Source organism: Eriocheir sinensis, chromosome 38, assembly GCF_024679095.1.
Source record: "Eriocheir sinensis breed Jianghai 21 chromosome 38, ASM2467909v1, whole genome shotgun sequence".
NCBI classification, from domain to species: domain Eukaryota; kingdom Metazoa; phylum Arthropoda; class Malacostraca; order Decapoda; family Varunidae; genus Eriocheir; species Eriocheir sinensis.
Window position 1 is genome coordinate 1,396,032 of NC_066546.1, and position 12,289 is coordinate 1,408,320.

Genomic DNA, 12,289 nt, shown 5'->3' on the forward strand with positions numbered 1-12,289 from the left:
TAAAAACACTAATCAAAACAGTAGCCTAAGATAACCTAACCTATGTAACATCACCTCCCCTCCCCTCCCCTCACCACCCAGCAGCCAGCGCCCCAACACCGTGGAGGTCGTCTACGTGAACGGCAGCAGACAGCTCCTGAACCCCTCCCCGCCAGGCATCACGACGCTGCCCTTCAGTGCCTACAGGTGTGTGTGTGTGTTTTTACGTCTATGCCTATAGCGCCGGTAGGCTTGCTTGAGGGGCCTGGATAGTAGTCGGCCCCAGCCCGTCATGGCGCAGGCAAGTGTTTATAGTGGCGCCATCTTCTCTTGGCTCATGCTGCCCCCCGGAACTCGTTCTTGATTCACTTGGACGGTTTCCTCTAGAGTCCGGGTTGATGGGTGGTCTTCAGGACAGCATATGGGTAGTTTTAAGCCACTCGGCGGTGACTGAAAAATCCGAGGTGGTAGCGTGGGGATTCGAACCCGCGTCGTCCATCACGCGGTGAATGTGGGCCCAGTACGTTGCCACTCACACGTGTGTGTGTGTGTGTGTGTGTGTGTGTGTGTGTGAGAGAGAGAGAGAGAGAGAGAGATGCACTAATGCATGAACATAGGAGGGAGTGTCAGGGAGTGTTGGGCAGTGTTGAGGATTGTTAAGGAGCGTTCAGGAGTGTCAGGGAGTGTTGTGGATTGCCAGGGAGTGTCAGGAAGTACTGGGGAGTGTCAGGGAGTATCAGGGAGTGTTGTGGATTGCCAGGGAGTGTCAGGAAGTACTGGGGAGTGTCAGGGAGTATCAGGGAGTGTTGTGGATTGCCAGGGAGTGTCAGGAAGTACTGGGGAGTGTCAGGGAGTATCAGGGAGTGTTGTGGATTGCCAGGGAGTGTCAGGAAGTACTGGGGAGTGTCAGGGAGTGTCAGGGAGTGTCAAGGAGTGTTGTGGATTGCCAGGGAGTGTCAGGAAGTACTGGGGAGTGTCAGGGAGTATCAGGGAGTGTTGTGGATTGCCAGGGAGTGTCAGGAAGTACTGGGGAGTGTCAGGGAGTGTCAGGGAGTGTTGTGGATTGCCAGGGAGTGTCAGCAAGTACTGGGGAGTGTCAGGGAGTGTCAGGGAGTGTTGTGGATTGCCAGGGAGTGTCAGGAAGTACTGGGGAGTGTCAGGGAGTGTCAGGGAGTGTTGTGGATTGCCAGGGAGTGTCAGGAAGTACTGGGGAGTGTCAGGGAGTGTCAGGGAGTGTTGTGGATTGCCAGGGAGTGTCAGGAAGTACTGGGGAGTGTCAGGGAGTATCAGGGAGTGTTGTGGATTGCCAGGGAGTGTCAGGAAGTACTGGGGAGTGTCAGGGAGTGTCAGGGAGTGTTGTGGATTGCCAGGGAGTGTCAGCAAGTACTGGGGAGTGTCAGGGAGTGTCAGGGAGTGTTGTGGATTGCCAGGGAGTGTCAGGGAGTGTCAGGGAGTGTTGGGGAGTGTCAGGGAGTGTTGTGGATTGCCAGGGAGTGTCAGGAAGTGCTGGGGAGTGTCAGGGAGTGTTGTGGATTGCCAGGGAGTGTCAGGGAGTGTTGGGGAGTGTCAGGGAGTGTCAAGGAGTGTTGTGGATTGCCAGGGAGTGTCAGGAAGTGCTGGGGAGTGTCAGGGAGTGTTGTGGATTGCCAGGGAGTGTCAGGAAGTGCTGGGGAGTGTCAGGGAGTGTTGTGGATTGCCAGGGAGTGTCAAGAAGTGCTGGGGAGTGTCAGGGAGTGTCAGGGAGTGTTGTGGATTGCCAGGGAGTGTCAGGAAGTGCTGGGGAGTGTCAGGGAGTGTTGTGGATTGCCAGGGAGTGTCAGGAAGTGCTGGGGAGTGTCAGGGAATGTTGTGGATTGCCAGGGAGTGTCAGGAAGTGCTGGGGAGTGTCAGGGAGTGTTGTGGATTGCCAGGGAGTGTCACGAAGTGTTGGGGAGTGTCAGGGAGTGTCAGGGAGTGTCAGGAAGTATTGGGGAGTGTCTGGGAGAGTCAGGGAGTGTCCGGGTTCAGCTAATGGTCATTAACAGGTAATAAGTGTAATGGATATCGATTGCGAGGGTCATTACGTGCATTACTCTACATCATTCCATTCCTTCATACTCCCTCCTTTATTATCCTCCCTTCCCTCCCTCCTTCCTCGCTTCTTTTCCTCCTTCCTTCCTTCCTTCACTCATTTTTTTCAGTTTTCTGCTTTCTTTTTCTCTCTCTCCTTCTTGCATTCCTTTCCTTCTCCTTTCCTCCCTCCTTCCTTTCCTCTCTCGTTCCTTCATGTTCTTCCTCCCTTTCCCTTTCCTTTACCTCCTTAATTCCTTTCCTCCTCCTTTCCTCCCTCCTTCCTTCATTTTTCTCCTCCTCCTTTCCCTCCCTTCTCCCTTCCTTCCTATCCTCCTCCCTTCATTTTTCTCCTCCTCCTTTCCCTCCCTTCTTCCTTCCTTCATATCCTCCTCCCTTCATTTTTCTCCTCCTCCTTTCCCTCCCTTCTTCCTTCCTTCCTATCCTCCTCCCTTCATTTTTCTCCTCCTCCTTTCCCACCCTTCTCCCTTCCTTCTTATCCTCCTCCCTTCATTTTTCTCCTCCTTTCCCTCCCTTCTTCCTTCCTTCTTATCCTCCTCCCTTCATTTTTCTCCTCCTTTCCCTCCCTTCTTCCTTCCTTCCTATCATCCTCCTTTCCCTCCCTTCTTCCTTCCTTCTTATCCTCCTCCCTTCATTTTTCTCCTCCTTTCCCTCCCTTCTTCCTTCCTTCCTATCATCCTCCTTTCCCTCCCTTCTTCCTTCCTTCCTATCATCCTCCTTTCCCTCCCTTCTTCCTTCCTTCTTATCCTCCTCCCTTCATTTTTCTCCTCCTCCTTTCCCTCCCTTCTTCCTTACTGCTTATCCTCCTCCCTTCATTTTCTCCTCCTCCTTTCCCTCCTTCTTCCTTCCTTCCTATCCTCCTCCTTCATTTTCTCCTCCTCCTTTCCCACCCTTCTACCTTCCTTCTTATCCTCCTCCCTTCATTTTTCTCCTCCTTTCCCTCCCTTCTTCCTTCCTTCTTATCCTCCTCCTTTCCCTCCCTTCTTCCTTCCTTCTTATCCTCCTCCTTTCCCTCCCTTCTTCATTCCTTCTTATCCTCCTCCTTTCCCTCCCTTCTTCCTTCCTTCTTATCCTCCTCCCTTCATTTTCTCCTCCTTTCCCTCCCTTCTTCCTTCCTTCTTATCCTCCTCCTTTCCTTCCCTTCTTCCTTCCTTCTTATCCTCCTCCCTTCATTTTTCTCCTCCTCCTTTCCCTCCCTTCTTCCTTCCTTCCTATCCTCCTCCCTTCATTTTTCTCCTCCTCCTTTCCCTCCCTTCTTCCTTCCTTCCTATCCTCCTCCCTTCATTTTTCTCCTCCTTTCCCTCCCTTCTTCCTTCCTTCTTATCCTCCTCCTTTCCTTCCCTTCTTCCTTCCTTCCTATCCTCCTCCCTTCATTTTTCTCCTCCTCCTTTCCCACCCTTCTCCCTTCCTTCTTATCCTCCTCCCTTCATTTTTCTCCTCCTTTCCCTCCCTTCTTCCTTCCTTCTTGTCCTCCTCCCTTCATTTTCTCCTCCTTTCCTCCCTTCTTCCTTCCTTCTTATCCTCCTCCTTCATTTTTCTCCTCCTTTCGGTCCCTTCTTCCTTCCTTCTTATCCTCCTCCCTTCATTTTTCTCCTCCTTTCCCTCCCTTCTTCCTTCCTTCTTATCCTCCTCCCTTCATTTTTCTCCTCCTTTCCCTCCCTTCTTCCTTCCTTCTTATCCTCCTCCCTTCATTTTTCTCTTCCTTTCCCTCCCTTCTTCCTTCCTTCTTATTCTCCTCCCTTCATTTTTCTCCTCCTTTCCCTCCCTTCTTCCTTCCTTCTTGTCCTCCTCCCTTCATTTTTCTCCTTCTTTCCCTCCCTTCTTCCTTCCTTCTTATCCTCCTCCTTCATTTTTCTCCTCCTTCTTTCTCTTCCTTCTCCCTTCCTTCTTATCCTCCTCCCTTCATTTTTCTCCTCCTCCTTTCTCTTCCTTCTCCCTTCCTTCTTATCCTCCTCCCTTCATTTTTCTCCTCCTTCTTTCTCTTCCTTCTCCCTTCCTTCCTATCCTCCTCCCTTCATTTTTCTCCTCCTGCTTTCCCTCCCTTCTTCCTTCCTTCCTATCCTCCTCCCTTCATTTTTCTCCTCCTTTTTCCCTCACTTCTCCCTTCCTTCTTATCCTCCTGCCTTCATTTTTCTCCTCCTTCTTTCCCTCCCTTCTCCCTTCCTTCCTATCCTCCTCCTTCATTTTCTCCTCCTTCTTTCTCTTCCTTCTCCCTTCCTTCCTATCCTCCTCCCTTCATTTTTCTCCTCCTTCTTTCCCTTCCTTCTTCCTTCCTTCCTATCCTCCTCCCTTCATTTTTCTCCTCCTTCTTTCCCTTCCTTCTTCCTTCCTTCCTATCCTCCTCCCTTCATTTTTCTCCTCCTTCTTTCCCTTCCTTCTTCCTTCCTTCCTATCCTCCTCCCTTCATTTTTCTCCTCCTTCTTTCCCTTCCTTCGTCCTTCCTTCCTTCCTATCCTCCTCCCTTCATTTTTCTCCTCCTTTCCCTCCTTTCTTCCTTCCTTCCTATCCTCCTCCCTTCATTTTTCTCCTCCTTTCCCTCCCTTCTTCCTTCCTTCCTATCCTCCTCCTTTCCCTCCCTTCTTCCTTCCTTCTTGTCCTCCTCCCTTCATTTTTCTCTTCCTCCTTTACCTCCCTTCTCCCTTCCTTCTCTCCCTCCTTCCTACATTCTTTTCTTTCTCCCTTTCCTTCCTCTTTCTCCCTTCCTTTTCTCCTTCATTTACTCTTTTCCTCCTCCCTTCCCTCCCTTCCTCCTTCATTATTTTCCTCCTCCTTTCCCTCCCTTCTCCCTTCCTTCTCTCCCTCCTTCCTACATTCTTTTCTTTCTCCCTTTCCTTCTTCTTTCTCCCTTCCTTCTCTCCTTCATTTACTCTTTTCCTCCTTCATTATTTTCCTCCTCCCTTCCTTCATTCGTCAGTTTTTCCCTTCCCTCGTTCCTTTATTCTCTTCCTTCCCTTCCTTCCTTCCTTTTTTTTTTCCCCTTCTCTCCCTAATTTATTTTCTTCCTTCCTTCTCTCCTTCCCTCCTTCCTTCTTTTCCTCCTTCATACATTAATTTTCCCCTCTCTTCCCTTCCCTCCTTCCTTCGATCCTTCCTTCTTCTCCCCCTTCACTTCCCTCCTCCATTCATTTTTTCTTCCTCCCTTCCTTTCCTTCCTTCACTCATTCTGTCTTTATCTCCTCCCCTCTCTCCTTCCTTATTTCTTTTTTCCTTCCCTCCTTCCTTCATTCCTTTCTTCATCATCATCATCGTCTTCTTTATATTACACTCCTCTCTTCTTCTTCTTCTTCTTCTTCTTCTATTCCTTTTTTTTCCCTTTATTTCATCATCACCATCTTCCTCCATATCTTTTTTTTCACCATCATATCACCATCCTCTTCTTATCAATACTAACACCACCATCACCATCAACCTTACTTACTCCCTCCCTTCAGCCCGGCAGGAGAGGCTTCGGGGTGTGTCGTGTACGGGTTCTTCGGGCGGCGGGAAGACCTCAGCATCCTACAGTCACGCAAGGTCACGCTGAGAGGCTGCATCTTGCTCCTGAGACACGGCGAGATAACCACAGGAGCCAAGGTGTGTGTGTGTGTGTGTGTGTGTGTGTGTGTGTGTGTGTGTGTGTGTGTGTGTGTTTGTTTGTCTGTCTGTTTATATGTCTGGTAGTTGTCATGGATTCCTTCAATATCCGTCCCGACACTTCCAGTCTGACTGCTATCCTTTCTCTATCTTTTTTTCATTTTTTTTTAACAGAATTTCCTCCATTTTGACATTCATCTCTTGTATCACCTTCACTTTTGTCTTTACCCTTGACGTTAGTCCTCTCCTCTTTTCTTTTCTATCATTTCTCCACACACTGTCTTCACCACTACCTTCTTGCTTCATATCCTTGTCTCCACTCGATTAACTTTCAGTTTTAAACACAAACGTCTGTCTCCTCTCTACTGAAATGGTCCTTTAGTTCTAATTCGCAAGATATTGGCCAACCTTTGTTAGTGTGTGCTCTCTTTTCTCCTCCCTTCCCTCCCTTCCTTCTTTATTATTTTCCACCTCTCTTCCCTTCCTTTCTTCCTTCACTCGTCAGTTTTTCCCTTCCCTCGTTCTTTTAATCTCCTCTTTCTCCTTCCCTTCCTTCCTTGTTGATTTTATTGCATCATTCCTTCTGTTCATGCGTGTCGTGAGATTATTGAGATCTTGGAAAATTTCACATATTTTGGTAGCATAGTTCACGACAACGGTGAGTCTCGCCAGGAAGTCCTTCGGCGGATTGGCTTGGCTTACGGAGTTTTGGACTCGCTCAGTACAAGTATATAGCGTTGCCGATACCTTTATAGAAGGACAAAGATCCGGAAATTCAAATCCCTTGTGCTCCCTGTCTTACTCAATGGTTGTGAGCCATGGACATTAAATAGAGACATGGATAGGCGGATTGATGCCTTTGGTAATAAGTGTCTACGCAGAATCATGGGATATCGCTGGAATGACTTTGTGTCAAACTGGCGACTACTCCGTGAGACTGATTCGACATATATTACCTGCATAGTCCGTCAACGCCAGCTCCCGCTATATGGGCACGTGGCACGTTACCCAGAAACCGATGCTCATCGGGTTGTTTCCTGAGTATAGGACGCGAAGGGGGCGCCCACAGAGTTCGTGGCTTTAGCAAGTCGATAGATCCTACCAGGACCTGCATCTAGACTTGCCAGGAGGGACCCCCGGACTTGGCGTCGTAGGGTGGACGAGGCGACGTCCCCCCGGAGTGTGCCCCCACTGATTGATTGATTGATTCTTTCCTGATCTCTCGTATGCCTTTTTATATTTCTTGCTCCTCCTCGTTCCTATTCCTCACGTACCATTTCCTCAGACTGATCTTTTACTGATCCTGCTTCCCCGACCCTATTTTCACCCTTGCTAGTTGATGCTCTCTTGTCGCGCCTTGTCCTCTTGGCTCCTGTCTCCTCGTATCCATGTGTCTATATTCATCCAGCCTGGATGCCTCCCTGGTCTGGGGCCGTATTCTCAGACGCTTTGGACTCTCACAACAAATATTTTCAAAGGCCACAAGGGATGAGTCTGCTAATCATGGGCGTATTTCACGTTCATGTTGTAGACCCATTGTCAGACTGTCACTAGGCTCGGAAAACTATACCCATGGAAATACCCATTACCACTAAAAAATAACTTATCAGATGTGAGTGTGTAAGCCCCTCTCATCCATCCTGCGTCCCCCTACACAGCCCCCCCAGCCTCCTAAAGACTTCCTCCACCCCCTTTCCATTCATCTTGTGTAAACTTATCAGATGTGAGTGTGTAAGATCCTTCTCATCCAGCCTGCTTCCCCCTGCACAGCCTCCCCAGCCTCCTAAAGACTTCCTCCATCCCCTCTCCATTCATCTTGTGTAAACGTATCAGATGTGAGTGTGTAATCCCCTCTCATCCAGCCTGCGTTACCCTGCACAGCCTCCTCAGCCTCCTAAAGACTCCCTCCATCCCCTCTCCATTCAACTTGTTTTCCTCCTCGTCGTTTAATGCGGCAATCATCTCCTTCGCCCTCTTCAATACTTCCTTTTCCCTTATGCCGCTTACAGGGAGTTCTTTTTTTTTCAAACGACACTATTAATACACCCTTCTTGTGTGTGTGTGTGTGTGTGTGTGTGTGTGTGTGTGTGTGTGTGTGTGTGTGTGTGTGTGTGGGTGTGTGTGTGGTCTGGCCAAGTTTGAGTCTGAAAGTGACAGGATAAGGAAAAGAGCACGAGGGACGCCTGCCAAAAATGTGTCTGTCTGTCTGCCTGGTTCCACTTGTATGTTTGTCTATATTTGTCTAGTAATCTTTGTCTGTGGCTGTCTATTTGTCTGTCTGTCTGTCTGTCTGTCTGTCTGTCTGTCTGGTTGAATTTGTCTATCTTTTTATCTCCAAGTCAGCCTTCGTTTCTCTGTGGATGTCTTTCTGTCTGTCTGTTTATCTGTCTGTGCTTGCATACTTAACTGTGTCTGTCTGTCTATCTGTCTGTGCTTGTATACTTAACTGTGTCTGTCTGTCTATCTGTCTGTGCTTGCATACTTAACTGTGTCTGTCTGTCTATCTGTCTGTGCTTGTATACTTAACTGTGTCTGTCTGTTTATCTGTCTGTGCTTGTATACTTAAATGTGTCTGTCTGTCTATCTGTCTGTGCTTGTATACTTAACTGTGTTTGTCTGTCTTTCTGTCTGTGCTTGTATACTTAACTGTGTGCGTCTGTCTATCTGTCTGTGCTTGTATACTTAACTGTGTCTGTCTGTCTATCTGTCTGTGCTTGTATACTTAACTGTGTCTGTCTGTCTATCTGTCTGTGCTTGTATACTTAACTGTGTCTGTCTGTCTACCTGTCTGTGCTTGTATACTTAACTGTATGTGACTGTCTGTCTGTGCTTGTATACTTAACTGTGTCTGTCTGTCTATCTGTCTGTGCTTGTATACTTAACTGTGTCTGTTTGTCTGTCTGTGCTTGTATACTTAACTGTGTGTGACTGTCTGTCTGTGCTTGTATACTTAACTGTGTCTGTCTGTCTATCTGTCTGTGCTTGAATACTTAACTGTGTCTGTTTGTCTGTCTGTGCTTGTATACTTAACTGTGTCTGTCTGTCTATCTGTCTGTGCTTGAATACTTAACTGTGTCTGTCTATCTGTCTGTGCTTGTATACTTAACTGTGTCTGTCTGTCTATCTGTCTGTGCTTGTATACTTAACTGTGTGTGTCTGTTTTTCTGTGCTTGTATACTTAACTGTGTCTGTCTGTCTATCTGTCTGTGCTTGTATACTTAACTGTGTCTGTCTGTCTATCTGTCTGTGCTTGTATACTTAACTGTGTCTGTCTGTCTATCTGTCTGTGCTTGTTTACTTAACTGTGTCTGTCTGTCTATCTGTCTGTGCTTGTATACTTAACTGTGTGTGTCTGTCTGTCTGTGCTTGTATACTTAACTGTGTCTGTCTGTCTATCTGTCTGTACTTGTATACTTAACTGTGTGTGTCTGTCTGTCTGTGCTTGTATGTATGTGCTTGTATACTTATCTGTGTCCGTCTGTCTATCTGTCTGTGCTTGTATACTTAACTGTGTCCGTCTGTCTATCTGTCTGTGCTTGTATACTTAACTGTGTCTGTCTGTCTATCTGTCTGTGGTTGTATACTTAACTGTGTGTGTCTGTCTGTCTGTGCTTGTATGTATGTGCTTGTATACTTAACTGTGTCCGTCTGTCTATCTGTCTGTGCTTGTATACTTAACTGTGTCTGTCTGTCTATCTGTCTGTGCTTGTATACTTAACTGTGTCCGTCTGTCTATCCGTCTGTGCTTGTATACTTAACTGTGTCTGTCTGTCTATCTGACTGTGCTTGTATACTTAACTGTGTCTGTCTATCTGTCTGTGCTTGTATACTTAACTGTGTCTGTCTGTCTGTCTATCTGTCTATGCTTATAAACTTAACTGTGTCTGTCTGTCTATCTGTCTGTGCTTGTATACTTAACTGTGTATGTCTGTCTATCTGTCTGGGCTTGTATACTTAACTGTGTCTGTCTATCTGTCTGTGTTTGTATACTTAACTGTGTATGTCTGTCTACCTGTCTGTGCTTGCATACTTAACAGTGTCTGTCTATCTGTCTGTGCTTGTATACTTAACTGTGTCTGTCTGTCTGTCTGTGCTTGTATACTTAACTGTGTCTGTCTGTCTGTCTGTGCTTGTATACTTAACTGTGTCTGTCTGTCTATTTGTCTGTGCTTGTATATTTAACTGTGTCTGTCTGTCTATCTGTCTGTGCTTGTATACTTAACTGTGTCTGTCTGTCTGTCTATGCTTGTATACTTAACAGTGTCTGTCTGTCTGTCTGTGCTTGTATACTTAACTGTGTCTGTCTGTCTGTCTGTGTTTGTATACTTAACTGTGTCTGTCTGTCTGTCTGTGCTTGTATACTTAACTGTGTCTGTCTGTCTGTGCTTGTATGCTTAACTGTGTCTGTCTGTCTATCTGTCTGTGCTTGTATACTTAACTGTGTCTGTCTGTGCTTGTATGCTTAACTGTGTCTGTCCGTCTATCTGTCTGTGCTTGTATACTTAACTGTGTCTGTCTGTCTGTCTGTGCTTGTATACTTAACTGTGTCTGTCTGTCTGTGCTTGTATGCTTAACTGTGTCTGTCTGTCTATCTGTCTGTGCTTGTATACTTAACTGTGTCTGTCTGTCTACCTGTCTCTGCTTGTATGCTTAACTGTGTCTGTCTGTCTGTCTGTCTGTGCTTGTATACAAAACTGTGTCTGTCTGTCTGTCTGTGCTTGTATACTTAACTGTGTCTGTCTGTCTATCTGTGCTTCTATACTTAACTGTGTCTGTCTGTCTATCTGTCTGTGCTTGTATACTTGACGGTGTCTGTTTGTCTGTCTGTCTGTGCTTGTATATCTAACTGTGTCTGTCTGTCTATCTGTCTGTGCTTGTATACTAAACTGTGTCTGTCTGTCTATCTGTGCTTCTATACTTAACTGTGTCTGTCTGTCTATCTGTCTGTGCTTGTATACTTGACGGTGTCTGTTTGTCTGTCTGTCTGTGCTTGTATATTTAACTGTGTCTGTCTGTCTATCTGTCTGTGGTTGTATACTTAACTGTGTCTGTATGTCTATCTGTCTGTGCTTGTATATCTAACTGTGTCTGTCTGTCTGTCTGTCTGTGCTTGTATACTTAACTGTGTCTGTCTGTCTATCTGTGCTTGTATACTTAACTGTGTCTGTCTGTCTATCTGTCTGTGCTTGTATACTTAACTGTGTCTGTTTGTCTGCCTGTGCTTGTATACTTAACTGTGTCTGTCTGTCTATCTGTGCTTGTATACTTAGCTGTGTCTGTCTGTCTATCTGTCTGTGCTTGTATACTTAACTGTGTGTGTCTGTCTATCTGTCTCTGCTTGTATACCTAACTGTGTCTGTCTGTCTATCTGTCTGTGCTTGTATACTTAACTGTGTCTGTCTGTCTATCTGTCTGTGCTTGTATTCTTAACTGTGTGTGTCTGTCTATCTGTCTCTGCTTGTATATTTAACTGTGTGTGTGTGTCTATCTGTCTGTGCATGTAGACTTAACTGTGTCCGTCTGTCTATCTGTCTCTGCTTGAATACTTAACTGCGTCTGTCTGTCTATCTGTCTGTGCATGTATACTTAACTGTGTCTGTCTGTCTATCTGTCTGTGCTTGTATACTTAACTGTGTCTGTCTGTCTATCTGTCTGTGCTTGTTTACTTAACTGTGTCTGTCTGTCTATCTGTCTGTGCTTGTATGCTTAACTGAGTGTGTCTGTCTGTCTGTGCTTGTAAACTTAACTGTGTCTGTCTGTCTGTCTGTCTGTGCTTGTATAATTAACTGTGTGTGTCTGTCTGTCTGTGCTTGTATGTATGTGCTTGTATACTTAACTGTGTCCGTCTGTTTATCTGTCTGTGCTTGTATACTTAACTGTGTCCGTCTGTCTATCTGTCTCTGCTTGAATACTTAACTGCGTCTGTCTGTCTATCTGTCTGTGCTTCTATACTTAACTGTGTGTGTCTGTCTGTCTGTGCTTGTATACTTAACTGTGTCTGTCTGTCTATCTGTCTGTGCTTGTATACTTAACTGTGTCTGTCTGTCTATCTGTCTGTGCTTGTTTACTTAACAGTGTCTGTCTGTCTATCTGTCTGTGCTTGTATACTTAACTGTGTGTGTCTGTCTGTCTGTGCTTGTATACTTAACTGTGTCTGTCTGTCTATCTGTCTGTGTTTGTATACTTAACTGTGTGTGTCTGTCTGTCTGTGCTTGTATGTACGTGCTTGTATACTTAACTGTGTCCGTCTGTCTATCTGTCTGTGCTTGTATACTTAACTGTGTCTGTCTGTCTATCTGTCTGTGCTTGTATACTTGATTGTGTCTGTTTGTCTGTCTGTCTGTGCTTGTATATTTAACTATGTCTGTCTGTCTATCTGTCTGTGGTTGTATACTTAACTGTGTCTGTATGTCTATCTGTCTGTGCTTGTATACCTAACTGTGTCTGTCTGTCTGTCTGTCTGTGCTTGTATACTTAACTGTGTCTGTCTATCTGTCTGTGCTTGTATACTTAACTGTGTCTGTCTGTCTGTCTGTGGTTGTATACTTAACTGTGTCTGTCTGTCTGTCTGTGCTTGTATACTTAATTGTGTCCGTCTGTCTATCTGTCTGTGCTTCTATACTTAACTGTGTCCGTCTGTCTATCTGTCTGTGCTTGTATACTTAAC

General features: G+C 46.0%; 1 protein-coding gene across 1 annotated transcript in view; it reads left to right on the forward strand.

The window, feature by feature from the left end:
• The first annotated feature begins 48 nt into the window (after positions 1-48).
• Positions 49-12,289, forward strand: part of LOC127008523 (N-acetylated-alpha-linked acidic dipeptidase 2-like) — a 57,559-nt gene continuing 45,318 nt past the window's right edge. Inside the window, exons 1-2 of the mRNA XM_050880687.1 lie at positions 49-186; positions 5,481-5,622. The gene's annotated coding sequence lies outside the window, so the exon portion shown is untranslated. The remainder of the gene's footprint in view (positions 187-5,480; positions 5,623-12,289) is intronic.